This window comes from Chiloscyllium plagiosum, chromosome 7 (genome assembly GCF_004010195.1).
Source record: "Chiloscyllium plagiosum isolate BGI_BamShark_2017 chromosome 7, ASM401019v2, whole genome shotgun sequence".
In the NCBI taxonomy this organism is placed as follows: domain Eukaryota; kingdom Metazoa; phylum Chordata; class Chondrichthyes; order Orectolobiformes; family Hemiscylliidae; genus Chiloscyllium; species Chiloscyllium plagiosum.
In genome coordinates this window covers 107,620,250-107,637,761 of record NC_057716.1, presented here as the reverse complement: position 1 = coordinate 107,637,761, position 17,512 = coordinate 107,620,250, and the positions used below count along the sequence as shown (strand labels likewise).

Sequence of the window (17,512 nt, the reverse complement as noted above, 5' to 3'; positions counted from 1 at the left end):
GTAACTGGAGTGGGTGTGATGGTGGGGGGAATGGGGGTGGAGTCATGAGCAGGAGTAGTGTTCCCCTCGGGGTTCTGGCAAATGTAAGTATGCGATAATGGTAAACAGAAATCTGCAAGCTTACATTTGTTAAGCTGGTCTCTGACTATTTAAGAAATATGACACTATAATAAAACTTCCATGTACCATTTGATCATGGATAAGTTTTACAACAACATTTTAGTAAGTCTAATATTTAAACTTAAAATCATATCATTTTGCGATGTTGAAAAGTGACACATAAATTCTATAAAATAATTTCTTTATTAGAAGATTCTGAATTTTTATGTTTGTTGATTTATGTTGCCCAACAATTACATAGTGAAACATAAGTGTTAATTTCCCAGATGACTGCTGCTGGGGTATTTGCCAACTATCAGAACTTGCTAGTATATTAGCGTTCTTTATCCTCCTTTGTCTTTGCTTTGTCTGGGGACGAGCTGTTATTAGTGGTCGTGAATATATCACATAGCGTATCTACAGAAGATGCTCTGTACTGAGATAGCAAGGAAGATTCTTGCATGATAACAGTAAGTACAGCAACATTTGATCAGACATAATTACTAGGAACTTTGGGAACTGGTACTTTTCTTCTGTTCCTCTTACACTTCCCCATTTTTTAGATCTCTCCAAAACTAGAATAGAACTCTTTGTCTTCACTACAGACTGCGTGTGGCATTAGTATAATGGATGAAGCAAATGTAAAATGGACACAAACTGTGTTGGGAGCATTACCATATGAAGCAATATGGGAACAGTCTGAACATGCTGATGTGGTACCGTTGAATGACATGTCCAAATAAGTCTCTTGGTTGATAATAATCAACAAGATGACAGAACATATAAAATATAACTACAACAGGTGGGGAATGGATACCAGCAATTCCAAAATTGCTTTCACAATTTTGAATATATAATACATTATTTCATTTATTCATCAGCACAGATATTGTTGCTTATAATGGCATAAACAGCTCATTCCCATTATTACTACCTTTTGTCCCAATAGGTGCAAGTCATTCTGAGAGTTTTTAAAAATAGTTTTAGGTTTATATACTATGATTTTCTTACCTGGGCTCCCTTCCAAAACTTGTTGTTCTGTATAAAATGTTCCTATAACTTGTGGTATGCCAGATTTACTGCTGCCGGTGGAGTGTTAAAGTGAAATGACCAAAGGATAAAAAAAATGAATTACACAAATTGCTGGTAAAACTCAGCAAGTCTGGCAGCATCTGTGGAGAGAAAGTACAGCTAATATTGCAGGTTCAGTGACACTTCTTCATAGCTGATTGTAGCTCAGAGAGGGTTGGTATACATGCTAAAGATGGGATAGAGGGAGGGGGGAGGAGTAAATGATAGGTGGGGATGGTGTCCAGAGAGAAAGAAAACAGCAGATGGGCTGACAAAGGAACGGGTAAAGGACAGCCTGAGAGAATCAGTAGCTGACAATAGTTGTTTGTGATAACAGCCCATGTGACGACAAAGTCTGGTATGTAGGGATTGGGGTAAGGACATGGGAGAAGGTGGTCAGGCCCTAAAATTATTAATTGAGTCTAGAGGGCTGGACGATCCCTAAGTGAAAAATGAGATGCTGCTCTTCCAGCTTGGGCTGAGCGTCCGTGCAGCAAGCCTGAAACAGATATGTTGGCCAGGGAAACATCATGGTGTGTTGAATTGGTGGGCAACAGGAAGCTCAGGGTCATTTTTGCAGACTCTTGCAAAGGAGTCACCCAGTCTGTTTTTCATCTCTCCAACGCAAACTCAAAGTAGTTGTTAACAGCAGTTCTGGGAGTAAAACACAAAACCAGATGCAGACATTGGTAAGCTGAACATAGAGCATAGAACATAGAACAATACAGCACAAAACAGCCCGTTTGACACTCGATGTTGCGTCGACCTATGAACTAATCTAAGCCAATCTCCTTACACTATCACATCATCATCCATATGCTTATTCCAAAGACTGTTTAAATGCCCCTTATGTGGCTGAGTTAACTACATTGACAGGCAGGGCATTCCACACTCTTACCACTCTCTGAGTAAAGAACTTGCCTCTGACCTCTGATTTAAATATATCACTCCTCAGTTTGTAGTTATGCCCCCTCGTACAAGCTGACGTCATCATCCTAGGAAAAAAACTTTCACTGTCTATCCTACCTAATCCTTGTAAGACTCTTGTATGTCTCTATCAAATCCCCTCTTAGCCTTCTTCTCTCCAATGAGAACAGCCTCAAGTCTCAGCCTTTCCTCATTAGACCTCTCCAGAACAGGGAACATCCTGGTAAATATCCTCTGCACCATTTCCAATGCTTCCACATCCTTCCTGTAATGTGGAGACCAGAACGGTACACAATATTACAAGTGTGACCACACTAGCATTTTGCATAGTTGCAGCATTACATTACAGCTCCAGAACGTAATCCATCTACCAATAAAACCGAACACACCGTATGCCTTCTTAAAAGTACGATCAACCTGGGTGGCAACCTTCAGGGATCAATGTACTTGGAATCCAAAATTTGCACATCCACACTAAGAAGTATCTTTCCATTGTCCCACTATTCTGTCTTCCTGTTATTCTTCCCAAAATGAATCACATCACATTTATCTGTATTGACCTTCATTTGCCACCTCTCAGACCAATTCTGCAGTTTATTCAAGTCCCCCTGCAACCTGCAACATTCTTCCGCAAAGTCCACTACTCAACCGATTTTAGGATCGTCTGCAACCTTACTAATACATCCCCCTATGCCCCCATCTTAGTCATTTTTAAATTGACAAACAGTAGTGGTACCAAAACAGATCTTTGTTGCACATCACTTGTAACCAGACTCCAGGATGAATACTTTCCATCAAACCACATTCGCTGCCGTTTTACAGAAAGCCAATTCCTAATCAAAATTGCTACATCCCACTCAATCCCATGCCTCCGCATTTTCTGCAACAGCTTACCAGATGGAGCCTAATCAAAGGCTTCACTGACGTCCTTGTGTGCACCACATTAACTACCCGCATTAACATGTTCGGTCACCTTCTCAAAAAACCTCAACGAGGTTTGTGAGATATGACCTGCCCTTGACGAAACCATGTTGACGATCTGACATGAAATTGTTGCTTGTGAGATGCGTATAAATCATATCTCTAATAATCCTTTCCAACACCTTTCCTACAACAGAGAGAAGGCTTACTGGTCTGTAATTACCCGGGTCATCTCTACTGCCCTTCTTGAACAAGCGCACAGCATTTGCAAACCTCCAGTCCTCTGGTACTGAACCTGCAGACAATGACGACTGAAAAATCAAAGCCAAAGACTCTGTCATCTCCTCCCTAGCGTCGCAGAGAATCCTCAGATAAATCCCTTTGAGAGCAGGGCACTTGTCTACTTTCAGTCCTTCCAGAAATGAGATACCGCTTCCTTACTAAGCTCGATCCTTTCTAGTCTAACATCTCATATCACATTCTTCTGCTCTACAACATTCTCTTTTTATTGAGTGAAAACCAATGAGAAATATTCGTTTAGCGCATCTCCGATCTCCACAGGGTCCACACACAGCTTCCCAATTCTACTTTGACTCGCCCTGTTCCTACTCTCGTCATCCTTTTGTTTCTCACATACCGAGAGAAAGATGTAACGTTCTCCTTTATTCTACTTGCTAATGACCGCGTATATCCTCTCTTTTCTCTTCTCAACTCTTTTTTAAAATCCTTCCTAGTTAATCTGTACTCCTTCCTTGCCTCAAGCGAACTATCTCGTTTCATCGCCACGGAAGCATCCGTATTCTCCTTAGCAATGAATGCAATCATTTCCTTAAAACAGCTCCACATTTCGATTGTCCCCATCCCCTGCATTTTGCTACCCTTCTTCTATGCATCCTAAGTCTTGCCAAACCAACCAAACCATCTGCTCTCAGAAAGTTCCAGTCGATATTTGGAAAGTTGAATTCACCCATGACAACAATTCTGCTACAGCTGCATTTTTCCACAATCTGAATAGCAATGCTACACCGTCTTTTTTTTTTCCATCCTCGATGTTCTTTCTAAACGTTCTAAACTCTGGAACATCAAGAAACCATTCGTGTACCTGTGAAACCTATGTCTGCTTATGGCCACAGCCTCATAGACTCAGGTTCTGATCCATGCTCTCAGTTCATCAATCGTTTTTCTGATACTCCTTGCGTTAAAACAGACACACTTAAACCAAGCCCTTTGTTTCATCGCGTGGGAAACCTTACCAATGCATTCACTACGTCCTGTCAGTGGCTCTGATTTCCACCCAATCTAGTTTAAATATTCCCGAAACACACAACCAAATCTCCCTCCCAGGACAGCTGCGACCCTCCAGTTTAGGTGCAGCCTGTCATTCATGTACAGATTCAACCTTCCCCCGAAGGTTTCCCAATGATCTAAGTCTATGAAGGCTTCTCTCCTGCACCAGCCTCGCAGCCACGTGTTAAGTTGCATTCGCTGACTCTTCCTCACCTCTCTATCTAGTGGCAGTGATAGCAAACCCGACATCACTACTCTACTCGTCCTGCTTTTCAGCTTTCAACCTCGCTCTCTGTAGTCACTTTTCAAATCCTCAATCTCTTTCCTGGCTATGACATTGCAGTCAATACGTAACACGATTTCTGGTTGCTCACCTTCCCCCTTCAGAGTCCTGAAAACCCGATTGGTGACATCCTGGACCCTGGAACTGCGTAGGAAGAATATCTTCTGGGAACCCCATTACTGACCATAAAATCTCCTGTCAATCCGTTGAACTACTGAATACAGTAACACAAGCGCTTTTCTATTTTCCCCCCTTATCTTCTGAGCCACAGCGCCAGGCTCAGTTCCAGAGATCTGACAACTCTGACTTTCTGCTGGTCGGCCGTCTAGACCAGCAGTAACCAAAGGGGTATAGTTATTACTGAGGGGAACGGCCACAGGGGAACCCTGCTCTGACTGTCGCCTCCATTTCTTCCCCTTATTTGTAGCTTCCAGTATTTGTTCTATTGTTCGGATTTGGGATGAGGATTAGAGGACTAGAAGGCAGCAAGTAGTAGATGTTCATGGATTTTCATCCTCGTCGTAAATTTGGTTGTTCCAAACAGTGCTTGTTTTAGTAATGCCTCTTCTATTTACTCAGAGTTTTAGGACGGTGGAAGAAGTGCTTTTTGTGTGTTTCACGAATGTAAACGAAGCAATAATGTTGGAATTACTAGTTAAGCAATTAAAAATGACGCAGCTTGAGTTAAAGACAAAAGAAAAATGAAAAGAAAAATAAATGAAACGGCATGAATTATGATTAGAAACAGAGGTAAGCAAAATAACAAAACCTAGTAGACCAAACATGAAAGGTAGAATTACTTTAGCAGTACTAAAAGAAAATGAGAGAGAAGAAAGAGAAAATGAGACACAGCAAAGGTAGCAATTGGGCGGGTGGGTGTTTGAACATCATAAATTGTCACTTAGATAAGAAAGCCAGTTTAAATGGATTGAGATGAAGGCTGAAGGTAAGCTTCAGGTGGAAGAGAATGAAGTTGAGGAAACGCACGGTAGCCAAAGTCCTGGTAAGCATCTGTTTAAATACATTCAGGCATTGTCTAAACTTTATGAGAAGGATGTCGAAGCCTTTATTGTTCTTATTTGAGAAGGTGGCTGAAGATAGACATTTCTATCTCAGAGCAATTAACTGAGTTGCAGTGGCAGTGGCCATGTGGGTTTTGTTGATCCAAACATAACTGATAAATAGAGGGAGTGAAGTATTTGCATCATTATCAGACTAGGTATCCGGTGTGTATGAGAGGGTGAAGAAAGCCAATTTAATTGCATGTGATCTTGGACCAGACGCCTACAGATAATGTTCCAGAAATCTCACGAGCGTACCTGGTCACACCTGCACTAGGTTTGAAAGGATCAACCAAAATAATTTTGATAGACGGGTAAGGCTATCAAAATGCAACAAATCTCTGGTGCTTTACGAGAGACGATTATTTTGGAAGAGTTCAAAAATTCACTTCCTAAGGTAATGAGAAGTCATATGAAAGAACAGAGCGTTAAAACGTCAAGATTAGCGGCTAAATTGGCTGATGTTTATGAGTTGTTTCATAAATCGAACTTCAGCTTCCAACATCAATTTCAGTCAATGAGGCATAGGATTGGGAGTAAAGAGAAATCCTCATATGGTAAAGGAAAATAGATCACTGTGAAGATCGTAAGCATAACTTACCACATGGCGAAAAGGAAACCCTTGAAGCAGAAAGATAAATTATAAAGCTCCGGTGGTTTCACTACAATGAAGCAGGGCAGGAGAATTCGCTGCGTTTGTGGGTTAGGAAAAACACTGGGAAGACAGATGTAGGAAAACAGGATAAGCCAGTTTTGTTGGAACGCAAACAGAAAGCACAATGGAGGCGAACAATCTCCACCAGAATGTACAACCTGGATGTAGGTTGGTTCAGGCGGAAGTGGCAGATCTTCTTAAATCATATACCTGCGAAGGCAAGTTTACTCGCAGAGGCCAGGAGGAGCAGGTGAAGAGATTACAATATGAAGAGACACAAGATCGTATCAACCTTTGATTTTGAAACTTGAGTACAGATGGACCTCTAAAAGGCCATTACCAGAAAAAAATGCTATTAAAAGTATTTCACGGTGAGACAAGAAGTATTCAGCTATGCAGAATGAGGTTTGGGAGTCACTGAAACGTGGAATAGTCGTGGCAGGAGTACTGGACATTTGCTGAACTCCAGGCGTGCAATTTGTCCTGGCTAATGATACATCTGCCTCACAGGTAAGAGCGCTACCTACTGTGGTTCAAAAATGAGTGGAAAATCAGGCAACTAATCTATTCTAGAAGCATATTGAAGCATTTTCATGACTGTGTGATAACGATTTCACAAAGTCAGCAGTTGAGCAGGAGAGATCAAAGAGGAGAAATAAGGAATTTGAAGGTGAATTCACAGAGACCCTGTTTGACAGGAGCAGATGGATAACAACATAGACATTTGTATCTCACAGCAATTAACTGAGTTGCAGCAGGAAAATCAAAAACTAAAGCAATTTATCATAAAACCATACACAGATATATTGTGAATGTGTTTGAGTATGAGTGTGTTAAAATATGCCTTTTGAGGAAATGTAGACCATCATATATTCAGGCAGATGAGAAATGGGCAGAAATACATCAAATTGTATTGGCAGTGACTTTTCGAGGAGATATTGAGGTAGCACATGCAGTGCTAGTAGACGGTCATTTAGAGTTAAGGAAACTCAAGCTAAAATGCAAAAACATCTTTTTTTTCTTGCCTGGTCTGCACAAGGATGCAATTGAATTTTTTCCAGATATGCCATACATGTCAGCTAATTGAAAAACCACACACAGTAATAAAACCCGTATCTTTAATAACTATTCCTGCTTTTGAGAAACCTTTTCCAAGTGTCTTAATTGATTGCAGAGGACTCGTACCTAAAACAAAAAGTGCAATTCCGTATTTGTTAACAATAGTGAATGCCCACTAGATTTCCAGAATCCATTCCATGCAAAATGTTACAGCTAAAAGGATTGTGGAGGATTTACTCAAATTTTTCAATAGACATGGAATACCAAGTGAGCAATAATCAGATTAATGGTCAAACTTTGCATTAGAATTATTCAAAGAAGTTACGGACTGTTTGGAACGGAGTAATTCAAATCTGTTACATGACAAACAGAATTGCAGAGAACGCTCGAAAGTTGGCATCAAACATGAATGAACACACTGAAGGCGTACTGTTAAGTCAGTCCAGATGATTGTGAGAAAGAAATTATGTTTGTAAATTTTGCCATCAGAGATGAACCAAATGATCATTCATTTGCATTAGTGTTTGGGCATGAAGCGAGAGGGACGTTAAAATTAATTAAGGAGAAATTTGTAAATCTTAATTCAGACACCATATATTTGAACAAAGTGTCAAACTTTCTGGAATGACTAAGAAGATGGGAGGAGTTGGCTCAACGGTATTAAAAGGTGTCACAGCATGTAACGAAACAGGAAGCAGACAATTAATCAAAAACTCACCATTTTGCTATTGGAGATTACGTATTAGTTTTCCATCCAGTGACAGGTACACCGTTAAAAGTAGGGTTTAGTGGAACTTATCAAGTCGAAAGGAGAAGAAAGAACCAAGATCAGAGGATTCTGAAATAGACATTTCACAAATTAAATTGGAAAACGTGGATATTGTTAAGCATTGATTTCAAACTTATTGAATCAACCTTCAGAGTAAAATCAAAATGACCTGAAGTAACTTTTGATATCAAATGGGGAGATATGTGGAAATAACCTGGGAAATACTAACTTAATTATGCATTATGAAGAAATCGGAAATGCTGTTCTGATAATGCAACATCTGTATCAGCGTAAACCTCAAATTTGGCAGAATTTCAAAAAGAGATTGAACGCATGCTTCAAGTGAACATAATCGAATTGAGTTAGTCACTGGAGCTCGTCCGTCGTAATGTTGCCAAAACCAGATGGTACGAAATGGGTATGTGTTGTCTATTACAAAATCAATGAATTTGGAAAGTCTGATCCGTATCCGACACCCTTGCGGAATGCTGTATTTAATGGAGGGAACAAGCAACTTATATTTATAAGTTGGACATGCTCAGAGGACACTGGTAGGTAACATCGTCAGAAAGAGTGGAGACGATTTTGTCTCTCGTAACGCTGAAGGAACTATATCAATTTAAATTCATGGCATTTGTCATGGAAAATGCGCCAGCCGCATTTCAAAGACAAACCAACAAGGTCATTGCCGGATTGCACCGTTGTGCAATTTATATCGACGACCTGGTGACTTTTAGTTACACACGAAGAAATATTGGCAAAATTTATCAGAATTATTCAATCGACTATGGGAGGCAGTCTTGCTGATAAACCTGGCTCAGAGTGCATTTGTCAAAGTCCAAGTCAAATGCTTTGCCATGCTATTAAACTTGGACAAAAGACCTCATGGGCTGCAAACATAAAGGTAGTTTGCTAGTTTCGCTTACCATGGACAAAAGGAACCGTGCCACCATTCCTGGGATTGAATGGATTTATTCAGAAGGTCGTTCCAAATTTTAGTTGTATGTCTGGTATACTCAGTGAGTTGCAGAAGCAAGTCACGAAGATTCAGTGGACAGCGGACTGTCAGAATATATTTGACATCCTGAAATCTCTGTCACCACTGCCTCAGTGTTAGCTCTATCTCAGTTCGCAAAGCCTTTCCAGATGTCTATCTATCCAATTGATTTGGGAGTCTGTGCAGTATTCGTTCTGGAATACAGGAGAAAATAATAAAATCTATCGCGTATTTCTTCAGGATATTGAACATTCAACAGCAGAAATATTCGACAGTTGAAAAGGAGACTTTGAGGTGAGGGTTGGCATTACAGCATTTCAACGTTAGTGTTACCAGTAATCGATCTGAGACAATCTTATACTCTGATCATAACACACTGAAGATTGTAGAGAGAAATAACGTCAAAAATGCCAGTCTATCTAGATGGATCTTGGTCTTGCAGCCACTTAATTTGAAAATTGTGCACGTGGCAGGACGTGAAAAACTGATAACCAATATATTGTGAAGACTTGGATGACAATTGGAAGTGTCTGCTGGCAGCAGTAACGTGCTTGAAATAGAATGAAATATCGCATGTTTACATGGTGACTGTCAATGTAATGTATTTGTATTGTCGTGCACCAACAATCGAAAGTTAAGGGATTTAAAAAGGAAGGCAGCTTGGATATTGATGTTTCGGTTCTGTCTTGAGTGGAGAACCGTGAATTTGTTGCTTATTTAATAAGATTATGCTATTTTGGTTATTTTTCGAGGGATGTCATAAAGACAGATGTGCTGTAATGTCTGAACTGGCCTTAAACCATGGTGAATCGACGCTGCTGAAGTCAAAAATGAGAAAATGCTTTCAGTGTTTTTTTAAACACGTGTGCAATGAAAGGGGAGCGGCTACGTTCAGGATGTTTTCTCGTTTAGGGTTAACTTTAAATTGCCCCAAAGAAGCAGCTCCATGCTGATCCTGTCTGTTTCTGACTTCTCTCTCCTGTAAAATCCTGTGTTTGAATTTACCATTTTACAAAGGCGTATGGTTATGGGGTGTTGCAGGAAATGGGAACAGCTCTTCATTAACTTAGGTTTTAGTGTCAGTTGTGTTTTCAAATATTTCTGGGTTTTGTTTTTGTCTGTGAGTAAACAAATTCTGTTTTGATTAAACCCAAGTGGTTTGTCCAACTGCTTCGCACCTGGAATATTCACCTGACATCTGTTGAAAACAACTGGAAAATTTAGGTTCTGGTTCCCTTCCTGTAATGTGTTATGTGGTCTGGCCAGGACCATAACACTGTGTTAACAGTGTAGTGATAACGTCATTAGACCATCATCTCCCCAATCTTTAGCATTGGCCATAATCCAGAGAGTCAATCTCTGTTGCCAATCAGTTTGTACAATGTTTGGTTCTCGTAAAAAAGGCTGTAAAATAATTCTGCTGATCTCTATGGAGAATGCTGGATAAACGATGGAGTATCTTTGAAACAAAGTGCGCTCTGAATATGAGATAAGGATCTCTGTTTACAAGAAAAGGGCCCAGAAGAGGAGCACAGGTGCAGGACATCTGACATGATGCAGGACGCTTTGCTTCAGACAAGATAAAGTCTCTTTTTTCCCAAACCAGAGCATTGCAATGACCATTGCATGCAATCAGGTTTTATTTGTGTGGGAGGTTTGGTGTACCGAATTGGACGGGTTGCGGGAGTCCATGCCAAATAGCCAAGTTCGTCTGATTGTGTTGGGTATCCAACCTGTGACGTCGTGATTGGCTTTTCAGCGTGATATGCTGAAAATCAACATCGTTCAGGTTGTCAGGATGTTCAAATGCGGGTTTTCACGGGTTTGTTTATATCATGGAGGCCATCCATTCCTGGGCAGTGCAGAGTGGTTCAGTGATCTATACTGTCGTTTATATAGTGTGGATGTACAATTCTAGACGTAATCTCAACTATGATGGCTCCAAAACCAAATGCAAGAATTTTGCAAACCATGTTAGAATTTGGTGTTTCCTATTCATGTTTTGAATGATTGCGGGTGTCTATTTGTGCATGTTATGGTTTTATGGAAATATCCAGCCAGTCAGACTAATCAATAAAGCAGAAGAAATCAAACACTGCCTACATCAATAAATCACAAAATACGAGACCATATCTTTCTCTATGCCTTTTCAAAGTGGCAAGGAATCATTTCAGAATGAAAGCTTGTTCGCTGATTTGATAGGTTTATTCTCAGACGTTTCGTCGCACCCTGCCAGTTAATACCATAAGTGAGCCTCTGTTGGAGCGTTGGTTTTCTATCCCGTTTACTATTTATGTTTCTTTGTCTGTGGTGGTGGGTGATATCAATTCTAGTTCTTTTTCAGATTGTTTGGTAAGTGGGGTCCAATCGATTTGTTTCTTGATGGAGTTCTGGTTTCAATGCCACGCATCTAGAAATTCCCATGAATGTCGAGGTTAGCCTGTCCCAGGATGGATATACTCTCCATGTCGAAATGGTGCCACTCATCATCTCTGTATAAGAATACCGGTGAGAGTTGTTCATATCTTTTGGTGTCTAATTGGTCCTGGTGTATCCTGGTGGTTAGTTAAATGCCAGTCGGTTTTATGCAGTATTTGTTGCAGTCCATGCAGTGCATTTTGTATATAAGCAGAAAGCGGGACAGAACACTGGCACTTCATCGGAAGCTCACTGTTGTTGTTACGAACCATGGCGACAAAACATGTGTGAATATATTTTCCATCTCACTGAGGAAACTTAGAACCTGCACCACAAGATGACCTACAGATCTCCAGAGAAATCATTATTATTTCAAGAGTTCAGACTCATTAAACTTCAGGTGATATGGAATAAAAATTACCTTTGTGCAAAAATCTCTTACGGACTGAGCTCAGGCGCGGACAATTTTTTATCAGTAACTTTAAGTTCCGTTTTTTTTTCCCTTTTCTCATTCTTACAGTTAGTGTCTTGGTGATTGCAGTGCTGACTTGGCGCAACTGTGATCTATCCAAATGCACCACTCGCTATCTGGTGGCCATGGCAACGTGTGATCTCCTCTTCATTGTTTTTGATACAGTACTTTACCGATTTCGTTCCTATTATTATCCAAAGTGTTTCCTGGACATCACTCCTGTTTGCAGTTTCATCCATGTCCTGAGTGGTTTGACCATTGACTGTTCTGTCTGGTTCACTGCTGCTTTTACTTTTGATCGATTGGTCGCCATTTGTTTTCATCAGATGAAAATTAAGTATTGCACAGAGAAAACTGCAATGAGCCTTCTAGCTACGATCTGCATTTTCTTTTCTTTAAAGAACATTCCTTTCTACTTTCAATTTAGACCTGGAAATGTCAGCAACAATATTTCATGGTACTGTTATACCAAGTCCAGTTATTTTAAAGACCGTCGGTGAGCAAGCTTTAAATATTTTGCACAATTTCTAACACCATTTCCCCCATTCACTTTCGTTCTTTTTCTCAACGTTCTGACAGTGAGACATATCTTTGAGACTGTTGAGGTTCGTAAGAGACTGTGGGGTCAGAGAAAGACAGAGAATGACTCAGAGATAGAGAGCCACGGAATTCCGTGGCTTTACTCTTTGCCATATCCGCCAGCTTCATACTTCTCTGGTTGGTGTATATTCCATATTTATTTCAAGCCGGTTATTCCTTAGATTCTGCTGCTTTTTATCTCTTTGAACAATTCGCATATATGTTGCGGAACCTCAATTGCTGCACAAATGCATTTATTTATGTGGTGACACAGAATAAGTTCAGAGCCCAGTTAAAGTATGTCGTGAAATACCCAGTTAGGAAAATAATTCAATGGATGAATAAATCTAACTGAGATCCAACATTACATACAGTAGGTAATAGAATGAGGAGGCCACGTGCGGAAGGAATCGAAATGAGAAAGAGAGTCTCAACATGGTGTCATTCCTTTCCTAACAGGCTGCGAATGACTCCACCTGAGGAGCAAAACGAAAGAGATTGAGGGAGTAAAGTCAGAGCAAAATATTGTTTGCAATGAACAACCCTTAGTCGATATCCGAACCACAAAAGCATAACCACAAGACGTATCAGGCATACCAAAATATCAATTTGTCCCCAGCAATCCATTCTCAGTGAGTGAATCAGATCCAAACATAAATGACCTGGAGGCAAGTATAATTGATCACAGCACGCCAGAGTGGGAAACGCAACGACAGTCTCCTGTCTACTCTTCCTCACTGAATTCACTGATCCACACATCTGACACAAGTTAAAAGAAAAGATATTGCTTAAATAAATTAAATAGCATTCTGTAAAAATAGTCTGTCTTTTGATTTGAAATGCTTTCTCTGCAATACTGTGATCCGTTTGTTCCTATTTTGCTTCCCTAACCTAACGGTATCACTCGTTTTAGATATTCATTTCTATCCATGAAACAGCTGCTTATTGATGAGGGAATCCGAGGCCCATTCAAAGGGCTCCGTAACAGAAGGAACCCGAAGCTTGGCCTGGGTTTCGATGAGCCAAAATCCTCAGGTTTTCCACAAAAACGTTCTGTGTCTCTCATTAACTCCATCGATTCAGCATGAACTGATTCTGAATAAATCCTGTTTGCTTGTGACTTCATATTTCAAGCTGACATAAATTAAAAAGACACTTGCATCATCACCAGCAATTACTGTTTCCATCCGCAACACAGCTGCTAAACACATCCGCGCCTCAGCTTTTAATTGGTGAGATAGTCATTCATTCCATTGTTACCTCTGAAGCCTGGTATTCCACTGTCTCATCGGCCAGACACCAGATTGGAAACTCCATGCATTTACATTGTTTAAGTTCCTTCCACCCTCCTGGTTCGTTTTCCCAGAAAATTCCATTTCCTGATCACCCAATGACCTTCGTGACATGCGGCATATTGTCCTGCAAATTTTCGTTTTCAATTTGTTACTCACGTATTTAAAAATTTCATGTTGTCGATTCACTTCTTTCCTTTTTTCGTAAATCTTGTTTTCTAAATGCTCTATCATAGTGTTTCATGTTATATTATGCTGCAAATGTTACTAGTTGCTGTAAATGTTACCAGCTGCTGTGATGGTTAAAAAGTTACACATTGCATTGCAATACATCAAATGAAATGGTATCTCGTCGTGCCAGAAGGAAAGGCAAGTCTGAGGGTTGGGGGCAATTCAGTAACCAGTAAAGGAAGAACCGAAAACTGATTAGGGGAAGGACAAAATATGAATGCAGCCTTCTCTTGAAGCCAAGATCTTTCTAACATTCCCAGGCCATTTCCAATCTAATTTATTAACTTCCCAACAGCAGTCCAAAACCTATTTGTGACAATGTTCACTGTAGTCCTGTCAAGATGTAATCTTTCCATCTTGTTGAGGTCCAAACTGCTCTAGAGCTGGTTCCACTGCCTCAGAACAATGCTGCCTGCCTCACAAGTACGATTTCTACCCACATTTCAATGACTCAATGCTTGTTCCGATCATCACGATCACGTTGGACTGTCAGTAAATCTGAGTTCACTCTGTTACAGTTTCTGCGTTTCAACCTTGTTGCGAGCTGTCTCAAATTTTCGCTTATTAATAACATCCCCAGCATCCGATCGTGATCATTGCGAGGAGCATGGGCATTACCTCTGCCGTTTGATTCTGCTCCAGCAGAATTTCCTGCGGCTGTTCTGTGATATTCTTAACCCTTGCGGCAGGGCTGTTAACAGAGCACGCGGAGGATATGTTTATAAGTGTAGAAACTGCAGCGTGTTCCTCTAATGAAAGCACATAATGCCAATACTGCATGCCCACTCTTCTCCCTCTCTTTCTATTCAGATAACTCGTTTCCTGCTGTCTCTGATGTGTCTGTGTCTGCATTCCTCCGATGAATCCTCTCCACCGCAAGTTTCAAAAGTAGGAAATCTAGATACGCTCAGTAAACTACTAGATTATCACGCATTTGCACTTTGCACGCACACCCCTAAGCTATGTTTTGAACACCTACACAAATATGTTATTTCACTAATCTTCCTATCCAGCATGGGACACAGTCACTCTTGTTCCAGAAAGGAGAGATCCAGTTTATGCAGACTATGACATTTCCTGCAGTTATGTTTCTCTCCTGGACATTGAGGTTCTCTGAATCCCATATTTCGCCGGGTGACCACTTCTTATGGGTGCAAGTGTCTGAGCATATTCAGAAGTTTCTGACCAGTTTTAACGTGTTGAACACTTTACTATTTCGTCTCAAAATATCTCCTTCTTTCTTGTTCCTGCACTGCAGTGCCTTTGATGACACCGCACAGAACTCATTTTGCATCATAAAGACACACTCCTTGCCATTTGAAAAGTTTAGAGCAAGCGCTTACCTTGCGAATGATTGGTACTCCAAAGCAAAAGAATCTGAAATTTTATCTAACCATGTGCTGTACCTTTCCTGGGGATGCTTGAGACCGATAGTGCAGGTGGAGTTTTCCTCTGTAACCTGACATGGATTGTTTTACCGGGGAACGTTCAGAGATCTTGCTTTGTATCTGACCGCTGTTTTACTTGGACAGAGCATGTATACAATGCGCCTGCAGGAACAATTAATTTTATCCTATACTAAAAATTCAACGAAATTTATGTATAATTTCTCTGCCGTAACGGACATTAATTGCAATTTTCCAGACAATTGCTTACTTGTAGCATGTATTCCTGTTCAAATGTTCCTTGCCTCTCTGATACAGTTATTTGATCGTCACACGATACTATGTCAGGTACACAGCATATTTTCATTTTCATCACCATCAGACTGGTTTCTGCACACTCAGTCAGATCAGTTGTTCACGCAATACACCACTGCATCACTTTGATGATTATGAAACCTCAAATTTAAAAAGAAACTCTGTTCCTGATAAAACTTCAGACATTTCAAGATGACACGATCTGATAAGAGAAGTGATTTATCACTGTGTGTGATCTTTGTGAATCTGTGCAGGATCTCCATTTTGGAACTCAACACTTACAAGTAAATGTATAATTAAAGCTGCAATGGAGGAAGCAGTACAAAGAATTTGTGCCACGGTCAAAGAATCACAGCGGCATAGAGCTTGCACCCTGACCATTTGGTCCAACTAGTCCATGCTGAACAGAATCCCAAAGCAAAGTAGTCCGACGTGCCTGCCCCTGTTTCATGTTTCTTCTTATCTTCCCTATTCATGTATGTATCGTGACGTCTTTAAAAATTGTAATTGTACCCACATACACTAATTGGAAGTGTAGTGGACAACGAAGAGCGTTACCTCAGATTACAACAGGATCTGGACCAGATGGAGCAGTGGGCTGAGAAGTGGCAGATGGAGTTTAATTCAGAAAAATGCGAGGTGCTGCATTTTGAGAAAGCAAATCTTAGCAGGATTTATACACTTAATGGTAAGGTCCGAGGGAGTGTGGATGAACAAAGAGACCTTGGAGTACAGGTTCATAGCTCCTTGAAAGTGGAGTTGCAGGTAGACAGGTTAGTGAAGAAGGCGTTTGGTATGCTTTCCTTTATTGGTCAGAGTATTTAATACAGGAGCTGGGAGGTCATGCTGCGGCTGTACAGGACATTGGTTAGGCCACTGTTGGAACATTGCGTGCAATTCTGGTCTCTTTTCTATCGGAAAGATGTTATGAACCTTGAAGGGGTTCAAAAAAGATATCCAAGGATGTTGCCAGGGTATGAGGATCTGAGCTACAGAGAGGGATTGAACAGGGGGGCTGTTTTCCCTGGAGCGTCGGAGGCTGAGGGGTGACCTTATAGAAGTTTACAAAATTATGAGGGGAATGGATAGGATAAATGGACAAAGACTTTTTCCTGGGGTCGGGGAGTCCAGAACTGGAGGGCATAGGTTTAGGGTGAGAGGGGAAAGATATAAAAGAGACCTAAGGGGCAACATTTTCACGCAGAGGGTGGTACATTTGTGGAATGAGCTGCCAGAGGATGTGGTGGAGGCTGGTACAATTGCAATATTTAAAGAACGCATTTGGATGGTTATATGAATAGGAAGGGTTTGGAGGACTCTGGGCCGGGTGCAAGCAGGTGGGACTAGATGGGGTTGGGATATCTAGTCAGCATGGACGGGTTGGACCGTAGGGTCTGTTTCCATGCTGTACATGTCTATGACTCTACTTCCTCACGATGTTTATTCTACATGCATACCACGTTTTGTGCAAAACGTTTACTTGTCATGCCTTCTTTATATCTCTGCCTTCTCACTGTAAGAATGTCCCTGCTAGTCTTGAAACTCCCCATCCTAGGTTCGTAACATCTCAGAAATTTACACCACGGAAAACGTCATTTCAGTCCAATTTGTCCATACCAACCAGATAACCCAAACTAATACAGCGACATTTGCTATCGATCTGCCAGAATTCCTCTAAACCGTTCCTAATC

General features: G+C 40.7%; 1 protein-coding gene across 1 annotated transcript in view; it reads right to left on the bottom strand.

Moving 5' to 3' along the window:
• The window catches only part of LOC122551854 (C-X-C chemokine receptor type 2-like), a 68,842-nt gene that overhangs the window by 12,966 nt on the left and 38,364 nt on the right, over window positions 1-17,512 (bottom strand). The gene's annotated exons all lie outside the window — the stretch shown is intronic.